General features: G+C 40.5%; 1 protein-coding gene and 1 long non-coding RNA gene across 6 annotated transcripts in view; one reads left to right on the forward strand and one right to left on the reverse strand.

The window, feature by feature from the left end:
- myripb (myosin VIIA and Rab interacting protein b) overlaps positions 1 to 17468 on the forward strand; it is a 121594-nt gene that overhangs the window by 46416 nt on the left and 57710 nt on the right. The window lies entirely within an intron of this gene.
- LOC138405299 (uncharacterized) lies at positions 859 to 5611 on the reverse strand. Its single transcript, XR_011239018.1, has 3 exons — positions 4751 to 5611; positions 4223 to 4344; positions 859 to 1144 (listed from the first exon to the last, which is right to left on the reverse strand). It is a non-coding gene; the product is annotated as an uncharacterized lncRNA (long non-coding RNA).

The raw sequence follows: 17468 nt of genomic DNA on the forward strand, positions 1-17468 counted from the left end.
ACTGTTTTCCGTATGCACAGTTGCACCTCTTTTCTGCATGGTCTGTTTGGCTCGCTGTTGTAGGCGGCAGATTTTGTCATTTAATGAACAAACCCATTTTATTCCGCAAGCCTCGTGAGACATAATTTATGATTAATGCCACTGAAAACAAATACTCTCCGCAAAAACAGCGTGTGCAGTGGGATGAATTTTTTAACATCTGACTCAAGGAACAGATTTTGTGGTTTATTTTGTTAGAATTTAAATATTGTTGATATATTAGCAGTGACTCAAATGATTAAGTTTAATGTGAATTAGGTCACTCATCATGACAAATTGACAGATATTTCTCACCTGACTGCACTTACTCAACTCTCTGCAGTGTTTTAGTGCCTTGCAGCTAATTGTTTTGGATTTATTGGCTATAAAACAGAGAATAAAGTCTGTACCACTGCTCTCATCAGTATTGTTTATGCTGTGGGCAGCTGTTAGCTCAAATGGTTACTGCTTGGCCACAAGCATGACTCCAAATGAATGCTAATGTTGTTTCATTTCTCTTGGATTCTGTTTGCTAGCATGTTCTCGACAATGACTTTAGTAGGTGACAGTAAGTTAGTTGTTGCTTTTGTCACAGTAAATGTAGAAATTAACTTTAAATTTAATCGTGAGACAAATATTGTCCCTTTCTGTTGTGCTTTCAAGCCATTGAAAAGTTGTTGGCAAGGGTGCTGGATATGTTTTGGATCATTTCTACAGAGATGTTATTTTTTTAAGCTTTAAAAATGTTTTTCCTATTTATCCTGACTTCTAGGTCTTTTTCTAGGATTTCAAAGATTCAAATCACCAAGTTATGAAGGTTTTAGAGTGGAGTCGCAACAGTTTCATTGAAGCATAGGTTTAATGAATGTGTTACAAATACACCTTTAGATGAGCTCGTTTTCTGAAGAGGCAATTTTCCTCTGGAGATTCTTTTACAAGAGCAGAATGAAAGGATTGCATGTTTCCTTAAACACTGCATTTCGTCTCCACTTAGATTTTCACTTAGCAGGTTTCAGACATCGATTGTGTCTTGCAGTTTGTTTTATGCAGTTAGTCATCGAAACAGTGCATTCAGCTGAGGGACTTGTTGTTGATGATTTTTTCACTCTACTCTGCTTTTAGATCCCTGAAAGAAAAATCACAGAAAATCACTTTTTATAAAATACTGCACACTATAAAACCAATATTCAACCTATGAATACCATAAATATCAAATAGGATCAAATCTGTGTAAAGGATATTGTGTCAAAGGAATTTTTCTTTTCATTTAATGTATTATTCACTTCTGGCAGAGCCAATAGTTGTCCGTACTGTAGAGCCTTGGAAGTTATTGAATAAATTCTTAATCATGAATCCCGTTTATGTTTGTCCTCTACATGACATAACAACTGAAGTTGCACTTTTTCCGTGACAGTTCCCAAGGTAACATCGAGCAAAGTTGCATTCGACAACAGAAGGAAATTTTGCTGTAGAGGCTCAAATGGCTGGGCCACAGTGTTATTTATGGCCCCACTTTGTATTAGCGACACTTTATCATTCTCATGTGCTCCACCCAGTGTTGAGGCAGCAATTATTATTCTCCTCACCCCCCAGTTGAAGTCGGATATATTTATGAAGTGGTTTTTAATAAGAAACACAGTTTACAGAACGTGAGTGATTTACAGAACATCGAAGGGAACGAACATGAAGAAACAAACTTTGTGCAGTTAAAGACATGAGGCTAACTGCAGCATTAACACTGCTGTATATATGAGGGGACGCCTGCTTGTGCATAACATTGGACGACATACAGTAATATGATGTGTAGTACAGATAAAATGCTTTATAAAATGTTCCATTCTCTCAAATAAACTCATGACACTCCATTTGCCCACTCACTCTCTCCCCTTATCTCTCTTTACACCTGTTGGAGTCCGTGTTGTCCTCTGAAATCATTTTCCTATATTACTCTCGTATTTACGGCCTCGGTTTGGGCTAACTGCTGATGGTTTATTGTTTTGTACTTGCAGGAACCTGCAGTGGCACAAACTTAGTTTACCACGGGTTCCTCTGAGCCTCACATTTCCTGCCATACCTCCATGTAGGGACTTGCATTACGACACTCGCTGTGTCATAACCTTTATTACAGCCTAGGGATATTGTTAGCTGCAGTACAGTATAATGTTTTAATGTTTTATTGATACTTTGCCACAACGTCAAGGGGATGTGATATGCTCCCAGCAGACCTCTGTGTTAATACTTTAGATTCTGTTCTTTTAATATGCATGTGTTTTTATATATGTATGACAGGAATAATTTAACACGTTGGCAAATATATTTTTTATTTACTGCTAGCAGCTGACTAGCGTTGCTTAGCATAGGTACTGGAATTGAGCTGTTTTGAGTTCTTACTGCTTCAAAATTCCAGTCTACTAAAGTATTGGAACACATTAATAATTTCACTTGTATGAGACCAGCACATCTAGAATTATGCCTTGATGTTTTAAGTGGTTGCCTAATGGTTATACTGGAAAATGTTTATTAGAATGAATTCCCTTTGAAAATAGTGTTGTAGTGTCTTTTCTGGATCTTGAGATGCTTCGTCAACTCTGAGAAACCTTCTATATGACTGGGTTTTAAAATTAAACCCATGACTTTTTAATGACGGTCATTTGGCAGGCTGTGAGGGTCTAATGGAAAACATTATTCTATGGGATATTGGCTCTTGTTGGAAAAGTTCGCACCATCATGCTGTCTAAGCCTCTGCTGCTTTGATTTGAACCTCTTTTCTACTCCTGTGATACATTAAATCACTTGCATTCCCCTTTATTCCTTTCCCACAAAGCCAGATAAGCTACCTCCTCCTGTTTCCAGTCTTAATGTAAAGCCAAGCTCATTGGCTGCTGAAGTTAGCGTCACATTTAACAAACAGACCATTTGGGGTATTGATCTTCTAACGTAACACTTGCAAAGAAAGTAGATAAGCACATTTCTCCAAATGTCAAACTTTTCAATAAAGAGAACTGTTTGGTTTAGTAAGAAGACAGCATGAATTTGGAGCTCAGTGTTTGGTGTAGAGATGTGAGGACTGAGAGGTGACAGTAGAGAGGATTATGGGTTCTTTAGGACTGTAGCTCTGAAGCTATATGAATCAAACTGTGTGGGACACAAGTGCAGCTACAGAAGCAACAGGATGCAGCAGTGATTCATAGAAACATAAAAACAGCCAACAACTGTGTGGAGTTCCAGGCCTACAGAGTCTGTGTGTCTGTGTGTCTGTGTGTGTGTGTGTGTGTGTGTGTGTGTGTGTGTGTGTGTGTGTGTGTGTGTGTGTGTGTGTGTGTGTGTGTGTGTGTGTGTGTGTGTGTGTGTGCGTGTGTGCGTGTGTACGTGTGTGTACGTGTGTCAGCCGATTTCAAATTAAGATTCATGAGCATGGCCAACGCGTACGAACATGGTGACATGACATGTGACAGTGACATGATTTTCCCAACTGCTTTTTCTCATTATTGCACAACCAGTCCGAATGAAGACTCCCTGCCATTAGCCACAAACAGTGCGTTTATAAGCATGATTATCCTCCTGATATTGGATATTAACTTGACATTTCTGTCGTCTCGTCAGCCTGAAATAATATTCGACATGCTCATACCCAGCAAGGTATCATTACGCAGCAGCTAAGCCTGTCTTAGGGATTAATCTCTAGATAAGGATTTGTTCAGCATTAAGCTACAGTGCATTTATGCTCATCTCTGCAGGTCATCCCAGCTACGTGAGCACGTCTCATGTACACAGATGCACGTGTGCTGGTTTTGTTTATGACAGTGTGTTTGTTGGAGGGGGGGGATAAATCATAGACCTATAAAACATTACACTCTTTGTGGAAATGAAGTTATGAATCCTTAAAATCTCAAGTGTTACAGTAGAGTTTGGGTTGGAAATTGTTGGGCTTTTTCTATCTACCGACTGGTAGCAAACAGCAGGCGTCCAGCTATGACTCATCCATGTGTTTTGTACTTTTCCTGTCCACACACACGCACAAACATGCACGCACACACAGACAAACAGTCTTTCCAAATGATAATCCGTTTTCTTCTCTGCTCTCTACCCACATTCATCTGGAAATCCCTGTTTGTTTGTTCCGATCCAATGTTCCGCCCCCTCTGTTTTACATCTCTATCTCTCCCCTCCCCTGTTTCTCTCTGTCGACTTTCTTTGAACTCACCCACTCCAACTGCCTCATACCGTCTCTCACCACATCCTCTTGATTGTCCCCTGTCGTCTGTGTCTGTGTCTTTGGCTCGAGGCAGCATTGTTGTCCTCCCGTCCCCTGCCATCACACTGACACTGTAAGGACACAGGAAACACTGTTTCATCTCATACAGAATGTTTAGACCTGTGCTGCCATATAAGCGATTAGTCAGACAGTCACTTTGCATTATTATAAAATGCATAATTTACAGAAATATACTTTTCTTTCTTGCAGTAAATGATAGATGTCACACAGCAAGAGGGTCAATTAGCTTAGCTTAGCAGGAAGACTGGAAGAAGGAGGAAACAACTCTGACCAGCTTAATACTTCACAGACAGACCTGAGAGTCAAACTTCCTAACTCTTTTTAAAAGAATAGTTTTTTTTCCCAAAATGCCAAATTGTGAGTAGAAAAAAAACAACCAGGGGAGATCTTAGCATTTCCAAGCAATGTTACAAGAAAATATATCCACATCCAACTCTGAAGCTCAACCTTTTTCACCTGTTTTTCATATTTTCAAAACTTAGGAGTTATGCTATGGTAACTGTGGAAAATCCCCTATTTGCCTTTAGTTTATACTTTTGAATAAACTTATATATCCATATATTACTTATGGGCAGACATTAAAGTTATATCTTAGACACAAAGCATATCGTCATATATATCTATATATATATCGTAGCGCTAGAATCAAAGACAAACAACTATGTCCAAAAGTCAAAAATACACGTCTCCATAGTAATAAACAGTTTTGTTGTTTTTAAGTTTGGAAAGATACACTAAAAGGCAGAATGATATTGAGCTTCTTATGACACTCTGTACAAGAAAGTTAATTATCCTATTTCCTAAAACATAAATATCTTCCTTTTACCATGAACTGTTAATAGGATATCACATTGTAACAGTTATAAGCAAGAGACAAAACATATTAATTTCTCTTGCCAAGTATTTGACTACATATTAAATTGGTTTGATTAATTGCAGTCATGCTTCAAGAGATGTGTCAGTTCTTGAGCCCCTTCATGATGAGATAAATCAGAGTCTGATCCATACCCTGTGACTTTATCCATTTTGAACTTTCCCTTTGGCAGAAGCCCATAATTCTCTCTGTCTGTCTATATACGCCAGCAAGGTAGTCCTCATTAACTACAAGACACTTGAGAGAACAGTTTGTCATGTTCATGTGTGGCGATTGTGCAGAGAACACAGACTCTACACACAATCAACTGTTGGGTCTTGTGGGTTTCAATGAAGAGTTATAGCACCGCAAATTAGGAACCATTCCTAAGTTCGATAGAGGTCACAGACTATTTTTAAATTTACAATGAGTGCTTTTGTTTTGAAAACTGCTTGTAAAATCACGTGAACCGTGGACCCTCTCTAGCTGTAATGGATACCACAACTTTAATTAAGTGGCGGCAGAACTGTCCTTCTGTTCCTCCAGGGAACAATTAAGCAGCAACACACAACAATTTTTTAATAGCGTTAGACTCATTAAATGTAGCTATCGTAGACAAATAGGCTTATTGCCAGTGACTTGTTAGTAACTGTCTGTTTACAAGCTGCATTGACATCCACAGCTTTTCTTCCCTGAGCCTGGATCATAACAAACAGAAAAAAGGCTCTTGTCACTTTGAAAGTTCATCGTCAGACAACGCTGAATTATTAGAGGCTGTAGGATCAATACAGTTTGAAGACGCTAACAGCTTTTTGCGTGATTTTTTTTTTTTTTTCTGTCATTGCTATTGTCGGCTGACATTTAGTCTGTGTTGTTTCTGGGGGTTTTCACAGCCATGTTTCTAAATCATGTGATTTTTTCTTTTTTTTTTGTTTGGGCACCAGGGGGCAAAATGACCAAGATTCAAACTACAAGCTACAACATTTACATTAGAAAACTGCCGTGGCTAATGGCAAATAGTTACCTTCTGACACAGCCAGCAGACACATAACAACATCAGCATGATATATGTTTCTGGACATTATTCGCTAGTATAAATGACAAGAAATGGAAGTACAGAAATGCCTTTTTCGGCTTTTCTGAAAGTCCCCCTTTGCTAACTAGCTGCCTGGATAGTGTGAATAATTATACTAAAGGCTTGAAAACCAAAACAATAAGCTAAAAGACACTGATAGGAGTTGGCAATTCTGAGTGGGATAAGAGTAAGAGCAGATCTGTCACATAACACCAAGTCATTTTTACTAAGGATGATATGAACACGTTAAATAGCTAATGCAGGATTAAATGTATTGTTATAGTCTCAATTTCTTCCATTAATACGTGATTCTTTCCTTGTTTTTTTCATTTGTTAAACTTAAAAGTGAGAAACCTTACCCTGTAGTGTGTGCCTCTGTAGTGTCACTTTATGCAGTACATGGAAGTGAAACCCCTTTTTTAATCTTTTACTTATGCAAGGATTTAGAAAAGCTGTTTACGTTACAGTTTGTAATCAATCTGTAGTATTTTGTTGGTATTTTGCCCTTTTCAAAGGCATTCCCCATCCTGTGGCAGTGGGAGACGGCTAACAGCAATTAGATGGGGAGATAAATGGCTGCCACACTGTCTGTTCAGCTGGGAATCAGGGGTTGCGAAGGTTGTCACTCGCTGATGGTGAAGTAAACACACTGCGTGCCCTTGCATGCAGACTCGAGCTGACTGCCTGCCAAGTCTCTGATCTGCAAGCGTTGGATCTCAACCGACGTGCCATATGAGCGTGAATGGAGTGTGAGAGTGCGCATGAGAGAGAGAGAGATATTACAACGTTTGAGCTGCAGCATAGTGGTGCCGCAAGTGAAATGAGTGTCAGTAGATCTAAAATATGTTGCATTAAATTGTCATAAATGTTATAAAATTCAACTGTTAAGATAAGGTAATAATTACAGCCCATTACTGCACATCACAAAAATTATATCTCACCTTTAAGCCATTATCAAATGGATTTGGAAGGAGTGTAATTACACTAATTAAAATAAATTGCACATATAATAATATCGCGTTATAGATTAGATGGCAATTTATTGCATTTATAGCTTCAATACTTTCTCAAGTGAAGCATAAGAACATTTTATGGCATTTTAACAACTTCCTGTATATTATTTAACAAGATTAAACTGCTATAGCCTCAGCTGCTTCTCGCTTCATCGAGAGAATGTATGTGTGTGACCTATCTTCATGTGTCTGTCGCACTATTTGTGTTTTGCAACTACCACACTGCTCTCTTATCCAACTTACCAAGAAACCCACACTCACTCAATGGCGTCTGTATGTAGGGCGCTGTGTGTCTGCTCTTTAAGGCCATAAGCTACAGTGTGACTGATGAGTCAATGTCAGGTTACCATTGAAGGGGAATGGATGGGGAGTGTCAGGGCTGTGTCGGACGTTGTCATCGCTGTCACTGAGGTTTGTTACTTCATTAAATTGAGTTATTGAATGGATGACTGGCCAGGGACATATTAGCTCCAGGACTTCAGCCAAGATCACCTCATGTCGAGTCCAGCATTGACCACCAATCAAGGCGGAGTCCAAAATGACTTGAGACCCAAACTGCCTATGTAATCGCCACTAACAGGACCAGGATTTTGATTTGGGGTTCTATTAGAAAAGGTTTACGTGCTGTCATGTTCAGAATATGTATTATTTCACTCATTGCTGCAACCTCTGTCTGAAATGCTCCTTTTTAGCTCTTCCGCCACCTAATCTGTTGTGATTGGTCAACCGCTCTGAGCGTGTTGGAAATATTCCGTTCATGCCGAGGGTACTTGATCAGCTGTTAACCCCTGAGCTGTTCAGTACCACAAGTATTATTTCAGTTTAATTATAGGTCGACTGTTCTCTACTCACCATGACTGCACACCATTGATGACTTTTGACATAACTTGACAGGCATTTATGCTTCTATGCAATGAGGCAGTCTGAATACCATGACAAATGGCTCTCTGACTGTCCTGGCCATCCTGTAATGGATTATCCATTTTTCCTGCAGCTGAATGCAATATTATTGTAATTCAATGTGGCTTGTGGTTGCAGAGTATGTCGAGAGTGGTTGAATTAAGTGACGTGCATGCTGGGAGGTATGAGTTCATGTTTGTCCATATCAGTATCAGTTTCCATGTCTTTGCTGCGGGGTCATTCTGCAGGTTAATGCAGTGGGTTAAGGTTAAAATGCTGCAACCGATGGAGCAAAAACACTTGGAAGTCTCCTTTGGCGTCGCAGTAATTTCGCAGGTACAGAACCAGTCATTCAACCTCTGCCTCAGCTACACCTGTCCAGCTGTGATAAATCTCCTTCCCTCCACTCACAGTTTTTCTATCTGCTTTGCCCTCTAGCTCAACTGCTACAAGAAAACCCAAGGTGACCAAAGCAAGGACAGAGTGTGTGAAAATTCTCTTTGAGTTCACACTCCCTTTGTTTTCCTCCCTTTCTAACTCCCAGAGGCCTTACCTGCGTGATCGTTTGATGCTGAGTAGTTTGCATTTGGGCAAGTGAGCACATTAGTTCCTCCATGTAACTGCAAGATTTACACGTGGGCTTCTGTCTGCACATGTCAATCTAAGATGAAGGAAAAAAAACTTTTATCAGCTGCCTCAGGAAATAATTACTGCTGCTGGAAATGAATGTGTGCGGCTTGAAGGGACAAGACCATAGTGTGGCCGGGGCACCCTTTGGTGTAAGCTGTCCATATATCATAGATAGACGTTGTGTTTGTATTTATGTGTGGGTTATTTAAGGATGCTTGAACATAAGAGAGTTCACAGCAGCAGTTGTAAGAAAACTTTGTTACAAGCTTAAAAAGGTAATTTCATTAAAATGACTGTGATGAGAAAATGTGGGTGTTTGAATGACTCTCATGAAAGTCAGGGTTATGATCAGATTTAATTTAAATCTAATCTGCCAGTATAACAAATATCTGCAACTCCCATCAGTCTTCTTTTTATAAGGATGTATAATATAGCATTTCATTTTTAGAAATACAAGCTTCCTTCGCGTGTTCGTACAAGATCTGTGGGACTGCAACAAATTCTTTTGTTTTTTCCTCAAGTGTATGGACAGAAAAATAAGCTGTTGTGTTTTGTTTCCTTGTGTGTCCCAGGTGTAAATAGCCAGGACCAAGTTCCAAATGCCTGACGTTCGTAGTTTGAGGGTGTCAGTCATATTGATTCAATTGATTTGCAACCCGCACTGTATTATCATAAAGCCAATATCCAAGTCTGTTAGCTGTAGGAAGTGCATTAGGTTTGTTGGTTTTGTTATTTACACTGATTCATCAGCATACATTTACGGTCAGTGGCTTTCCTTTCAGTATTTGTGAGGGTTTTTCTTTATCTCTCTCTTACATCTTTCCCACTCGATTTCTTTAATTGTCCCTTCTTGATAAACCACTCATTTGCAAGTATACCACTGCTGGATTTACTGTTGTATTGAACCACTCGTGCAGTAAGCACTGGTGCTCAAATCAAAAGTGCTGTGCAGTTACAAATGCCTTGTTTCTCAGGTTGCAATCAATAACTTGTCTTCCACTTCCAATACCATATTCTGCCTCGTCTTTCCCTAAATCACCTCCGACAGAGGCTGCTCTCCCTGGCCCTGAAAATGAACCACAGGGGTGTGTGTCACACAACCATCAGTCACACTGCAGCCGTGTGTGTGTGTTTGTGTGTGTGTGTGTGTGACTCTGTCCCTTTGTGTGTGTGTGTGTGTTGTCACCTCCCCCTGCTGTTGGCAGAGTGTGAGTCCATGTGAAACGGATTGATTTGATGTGTGTGTGCGTGAAAGAGAGTGAGAGTTCGTTGCTGTACTATGTGTGTGTGTGTACATGTGTGCAATAGTGTGGGTGTGTGTGGTATAATGTGACAAGTGTCATATGTCAAAGATGCACAGAAACCATGCTTCTTCTAATCCTGCTGGAAGAGACATTTCCCCCCCGCTCTCTCTCTTTCCTCTCCCCCTCACCCTCCCTGCCTCTCTCTCAGGGTACAGCAGGTGGGATGTCGGTTGGAGGCTGCCAGTCAGGGTACCTCACTCTAATGGGTATATGGAGTCTTGGTCAGTTTGGGAGCCCGCGGGCCCCCAATAAATCGGTGCTACCGCCAAACTCCCCCTTTGTGTAGTTGAATTGGCATCTGCCAGAAATAACTCCTTCCTTCCTTCTACTTAGTTTGCCCCTAATTATTCCTCTCTGTCTGTCTTTTCCTTCTTCGCTCCTCTTTATTTTTCCTCCTTCATGCAGCTCTCTCCGCTCATCACAGGGGGATTCGGCGAACATTGCTCTTCTGTAGCTTTGCGTCTTTGTTACCACAGAAATAGCCACTTGGTCCCTGGCGGCTATCCCAGGACTCCTCTTAATACACAGCAGCACATCCTCTCGTACCCGACATTCATAGACCATAGCTAAAACAGGACCAATGTGTAGTGCAATTACAGCTGTAGTGGTATTATCACTGTATGATGAGATGAAGAATCACAAGCTGCTGATGTGCATGATACTTTCTGAGGAATATAAGAAACATTTATCTGTCTACTAATTCCAGAAATGAATCCCTGTCTCTATGTGGAAAGCTTATTTTGGGAGCTGTTTATTTCATCAGCTTTACATTTAACATGTGTATTGTTAAGGGCTCAAGAAAGTGCAGTGTAGGATTTGGCTCAGTCCCTGCAGGTCACTTTTACAGTTCCAGAAAGAAAAGCTGCAACCAGCATCACCACAGGCCGAGCAAACAGCCCATTTCAAACAGGCAGTTGTAGAACCAGCACGGTGCTATGGTGCTGTTCAATTTTCAAAAATGCATGGCTGTAAAGATGAAAACAAAACTGCTGTGTTTGCAGATGTTAAGTTTTTAAGCCTGAAGTCACATCTCAAGTCATCAAACATGGGAATGGGAATCCAGAGAATCACACATATGACTGTAACTGCTGCTTCACTCTATTTGACACATACTGCAGAGCATTTGCTACATATTGTAGGCTGTAATTGTTCCCTGGTGGCAGCATAACAAGAGAATTGCCTCGTCCATTCACCACAAACACTTCATTGCCCCCCTCATGGAGGCACTGGGGTTGAAAGTGAGCTGAGAAACCGCTGCCTTTGCCCTCCCTCCCTGCTTCTCCTCCTCTTGGTGTGGCTGGCAGTTGCACTGGATTCTTGGTACATTGGGTTTGATATTTCTCTGTGAATAGAGATTATTCAGCTGAGGATTTAGGGAACAATCTGCGCTTGTTACTGTGGTTTGTATGGGCGGCAGCTGCTAATCTTAGATAGAGCTGGAAATGTGGGATGAACGGATGAACGGAAGGAGAAGCAGTGTGATGCAGCTTCAGTGGAGTGTTTGATGAGGCGAGGGAGGTATTGATTAAAGTGGGTAACAGTGTGCAGGGAAAAATCTGATTTGATACATAAAAAACGAGCCCCCAATGAATTAGTACAAGTGGTGCAGAGAGCGTCGCCTTATACTGAGAAGGTTCTGGGTTCAAACCCTCTGGCTGGTCGGGACCTTCTGTGTGGAGATTGCATGTTTGCATGAGTCTGATCGCCCGAAGGTTTGAATGTGAGTGTAAGTGGTCATTTGTCTTTGTATGTCAGCCCTGTGAAAGACTGGTCTGTCCCTGATGGAGAAGCGGTATAAACATTCAGTGGATGGATGAATTAAAACTCCATAAGCAGACTTTCATGCTTTTTGACCTTAGTTTCTACTTTGTCATTGGTGTTTATGCATCTGGCTTCATTTTAGGTTTCAAAACATGAGTTCAGTCATGGGACTTTGTCATAAATAGTCGCCCTGAAGTCCATGAAATTGCCCTCGGGCATCGCTACAGCTTAATTTTTCTTGAAAATGATTGTTTCTTTGCAGAGAAATTACGGTCAGATTAATACATATGGTTTTTGTCAATAATGAGTAATTAAAGGCTTGAAACAATAATACAAACTGAATGAATTTGTTCACCTCTAAACGATCTCGGCATGTTGCTGACTTGCAATAAACTGTCTGCGCACACTGTTTTCAACCACGTTTTTATCTCTCCCCCATTTTCACACACACAACCACACAGTCGCAGCGCAGGCCGGCAATTCCGACTGGAAACGTTATCAGTGCAGCACACATTTGACTTGGATTGTTTCCAAAAGTGAGGGCTCATTATTGCCCTGTTGGATAATCTCTGGCAGCCAAAGTTGGTTCAGAGAGTAGTCACCCCATCCCCACCCTGAGGCTTTTGTTTTAGCTCGGGGTTCACCAGGGAGGAGAGGAGATTGGGGGAAAAGGAGGGATAAAGGAGCTTAAAACTCTCCGTGTATAGAGCTCAGTGGTGAAGTAAGCCATAGTTTGAGTGTGTGAGGAACAAACTTGTGTTCTCACAAGATGGACTGATGGTATCATAGGTTGAAGAGGTGTAGGTGACAGAGTAAGAAAATGAAAAGAGGGAGTGTGACGTTATCTTCAACCACCATCTTGCCTGCCTGATAATCTGTTAATAATAACTCTGACTTTCATCCCTATTAAGCTGTGGGTAAACTCGGCATTAACAATGCATTTGGCCCTGTCAATATTAACACTCCCTATATATACATATGCTCTATTAACATTCCTACTTTTATATATGCCAAACCTCTCCAGTGCCAAAAGTGAGTGTGGGTGCCAACGTTTTTTCAATTTGAAATCAGATTATACTAATGTAATCGATTATGGCTCTAAGTGCTGTGAAAATCTCTGCCGATCGAATGCATCACCTGTGTGAGAAGATTGTCAGGAATGCTTTGCAGACAAGTTAATTAATTTTAATAGGATATTGAATGACATAGATGGCTGCAGTTACTGTATATCATGTTAATTAAGTGAATGGAATTGATTTGAAAGTGTAATAATGCTTCTCGTCTGAAGTCTTCCTCTGGCTGTATCGAAATTGACTCACCCTAAGTGTCGCTGCAGGGACAGCATGGAATAGTCCTATGCACTCATGTGTCTTTAATATGTGTGCATGTCTACGTTCATCCATTCATACTTACATGCCTGCATACTGTATGGGATTTCTCCTCTGCAGTGTTTACTAACATGCCTTTTAGCTCGACGGGCTGGAAAGCCTGCAGGGTCGAGTGAAGAGATGGAGCAGGTCTTTATATATGTCTGTTGATTCTGTAACAATGAGTCCCTGTGGAAAAACTTACTGAGGGGGTGCATAGATCGAGAGAGGAGTTTATTGCATATAATAATTTCTCATACACACATACAGAGTATAGGACTAGCAGTGGCCTGTCATACTCACAGAGAGCTGTTCTGACATTTTGAGTAATGCTACACTTCTGGTATTTTTCTACCTGCTGTGTGTGTGTGTGTGTGTGTGTGTGTGTGTGTGTGTGTGTGTGTGTGTGTGTGTGTGTGTGTGTGTGTGTGTGTGTGTGTGTGTGTGTTCATCTTGCGATCTTAGTTCATTTCATGTGGTCACCTTGACCCTCATACACAACCTGCAGAAGGATAGTCAGGTGGAGAAGAAGGTGGACAACAAGAAGACATATTGTGCATGAAAAGCAACCACTGCCCACATTATCAAGAATGCATTGAAGATGAGGGAGAGAGAGGCAGCAGAGCTGAGCAAGACTGTTTTCTCTTTGTTCATACAGTGGATGAATATATATCACACCAGGGCCACCACAGAAAAATGAACATGATTAATAATGCATGCTGTATAAATTAGCCACATTCCTCCACAAAATGCAAAGAAGTTTGAGCTCAGTGTTTAAAATTTGATTATCTTCCCAGTGAAATATAGAAATACAAAGACGTCTTCACCCCAAAGTAGATCTCATAGACATATTGACTGAGGAACTAAAAGTGGTTACAGACACTTTTTAGCCAAATAAACAGCACAGTATGGGAAGGGTTAGAACTCTTTTTGGTTAATCACTTTGGGCTGGACTAAAAAATATTAACAACTGTTTGATGGGTTTGACGTCAGCCATTGAGTTTGGCATTTTGGCCAGCAACGTTTTGACTTTTTGACTGAGAGCTTGAGGACACTGGACACCCTACACCTGCAACCTATACCCATTGGTATCCACGCCCCAATGCACATATTGCTTGATTGTCTATTTTACTAAAAAATAGGAACATAATTTACAGGGGCTAGCCCTTAAAACATCATGTTGTATTGGAGAAGACTTAAAACTAGTAATTGAGACCATAAAGTCCTTGAGAAAATAGTTACTGCTTTAGTAAATTTGTATTTCAAAAAGTAAAGTAGGGTCATTTTCTCATAGACTTCATAGAATCTGACCTCTTTTTGCAACCAATAGAGTCGCCCTCTGCCGGTTATTTGACATCCATTTTTATATATGGATTATTGTAAAACATTCATGCCCCTCAGAATGAACTAGTCATCTTGGGGATCCCCTGACTTAGGGTTTAGCGCTGTCATCAGTTTATTTTAATGAGTCCAGTACTTTGGTTCGTAACAAAAAATCTGTAAATCTAATAACATTCAGCTTGTTCATTCACCAGCCTATATTATGAGCTTTCTGCTAATTAGCAAATGTTAATCTACAAATACACTGGAATGTAAAATTATTAAGACCACAGGCTAATTGTAAATTATTAATCGATTGCTGAAGGGAAACTGCCTCTCGGCTGCTTTCTGACTCTGAGGTTTCATGAGGTAAATTTTGTCTTTTTTCTGATGAATATGTTCATGGATATTCTTTACTCTCAGTCACTGTTGCTACAGTAAAAACAGGAGTCTCTACAGCACATCATGGTGTGGTCCTCCAGATTTAAACCATAAGCATTTGAAGAAAGATGACATACTGTGGTGATTATGTATCTCTGTCTCCTTTCAAGTCACTTGTCCCTCTCAGTTGTTTTCAGATGAAATTGGTCAGAGAAAAGTATCTTGTTGACTGAATCTCAAACCTCATCTGTTGTCAGAGATATACTTGGTCAGATCTGCTCAAGGATGAGAGTGCTGATGTACATTTACAGTTGCAAAAAAGTAGTTTTATCTATACGGGTTATCCATCGAGGGTCGCAGGAGGCTGCAACCTGCATCACTTTGGACTGTGAGCAGAAGGAGAGGATAGTTATGACGGCACGAGGAGCAAATTAAAACTCAACTCTCTGAACTGTAGCTCAAGCCTTCTTGCTGTGAGGCGGCAGTGCTAACTACAGCATCAGCATGCAACGCGTTGTTAGTTGATAAGTGTTCCATTCATCTATCACTTTTATCATTATTTTAAAGTGAATATCTGATGAGAACGATCCCCGTCATTTCATCTCATCTCACCAGCCTCCTGACACTAGCGCCTCAATCAACAGCTCGCCGACAATCCAAATAGCCGAGCGTCAGAAACCCACTACCTTGAAATTTATGACCCACTTGCCTGTCTGCCACTGCATTGCAGAGGAGAAAGAGAGTTGAGATTGTCTACAATGGGTCTCTGTGCTCTCTGTTGGATCTGGCATTCACGCTGGATGAACCGTGACTCTGCTGTCACCCAGTCGGGGTCCAAATGCAAATTCTGTGCTTCAATTGAGCCCAAATTTTTTCCGTTCTCTGAGCTTTTTTCATCCTGGAGCCATTTTAATGCACTCAGGGTGTTTAAAGAAATGCATGCTTGCACACATAAGACACACACTTAGAGGCACATACACACCAGCAGAGCGTGTTAATATGTGCCTTCAGGTTGAATAATAGCAGGGAAAGATCCCTACATGTACTTGGGCTGAGTACACTCTCACTCTCCTACACACGGATCTGCACAGAAACAGGAAAGCAAGATCTTAACGTTTGCAATTACCCTCTTTCAATTAAAAGCCCCTTTAATGCTCCGAAAGCCCACGATCAATTCACAATTACCAAGTGCATTTAGCTACTGTACACTTGAAAATGCACATTGACCCAAGATAAATAAATTCACGGTCATGAACACACACACACACACACACACACACACACACACACACACACAGAGCCAGGTGTGCTCTCACATCCCTCTTCTCTGGGGCTATATGATTTACTGGTGTATTGGTGAACAGTAGATGCTGCTTTTGTGGGTATTTCCACTGCAGTAGTCGGATCAAAGCGCTGATCAAAGACTCCAGGGTATATTTTGCGCTTTCTCCAGGATTCTCTCCTCATCCGTATCAACAATGCACCATCTGTTAACTGTAACGTAATGCAGAGCAATATCAAATTAAATAGTGATGTTTTGTGCTTGAAATAACTTTAACAGGAGTGTGTATCTTCTCTTTTCAAATGTCTGTGACATTATGTTGAACCATCAACATTTTTTACTGGATGTGCAGGTTTTCTTTATTCCCAAATTCTTTGTAAAAAAAATATTCATGCATAATCTGCATCAGGTGCACATTTTTGTTTTGTGCTAATCAGAGAATACTAGCATGTTAACATGCTAAGCTAAGGTGGACATCATGTGAACATCATCATACCTGCAAAACAATCTTTGTATTGAGTATGTTGACACGTTAGCATTGGCCTTTAGCTCAGAACACTGCTCTGTCTGAGCCAATGACTGCATAAAAAGATAGACAACATAACTGCTCCCTGTCCCCTGGTGGCCAGCTGCAGTATAGATCCCACACTGTGCTGCATCCATGTTAGTGGGTGGGACATGGACTAAACTATAAAGCAGCATTAGTATGGCTGTAATTCTATTTGAATTGTACAAAGAAATGAATTTGCTGTTCAGTCACTCACAGTTTGTACTTTGCACTGTGTAATGAAACTACAGTCACAAATCCTCCTCTTGTTTAGCATTAAATAACACTCAGACAACCAGAAAATGGAATTAGTAACTAAAAATACCAAGTTAGATTCCATAACATTACATAATATAAACACAATCTTATGTGTGCACCTAAGTTGATTTATGTCATTGCATTTCAGTTGTGTGTTGGATGAAAGTGGTGATACATTATTTCTTTAAAAAAAAAAAACTACAATTGTTTGTTTTGCTGCCAGACTGCTGCTGGACCTCAAAGTACCATTATCTTAATTACAAATGTTGCCATAACATAATTCAACTTCACCTGGAAACTGAAGCTTGAGCCTGTTTGTGTGCTGAAGGAGAGAAATGGACAGAAAGCAGAGGGAGAAAAATAACCATGTTAATAGATTGCGTGCAGACGGAGAGAGAGAATGAGGAGAAGGGCAGAACTGATGGAAAATGTGCGATGAGAGAAGCAAGTTAATAGATCTTCAGCACAAACAATATTTGCCAG

Source organism: Paralichthys olivaceus, chromosome 17 (assembly GCF_024713975.1).
Source record: "Paralichthys olivaceus isolate ysfri-2021 chromosome 17, ASM2471397v2, whole genome shotgun sequence".
In the NCBI taxonomy this organism is placed as follows: domain Eukaryota; kingdom Metazoa; phylum Chordata; class Actinopteri; order Pleuronectiformes; family Paralichthyidae; genus Paralichthys; species Paralichthys olivaceus.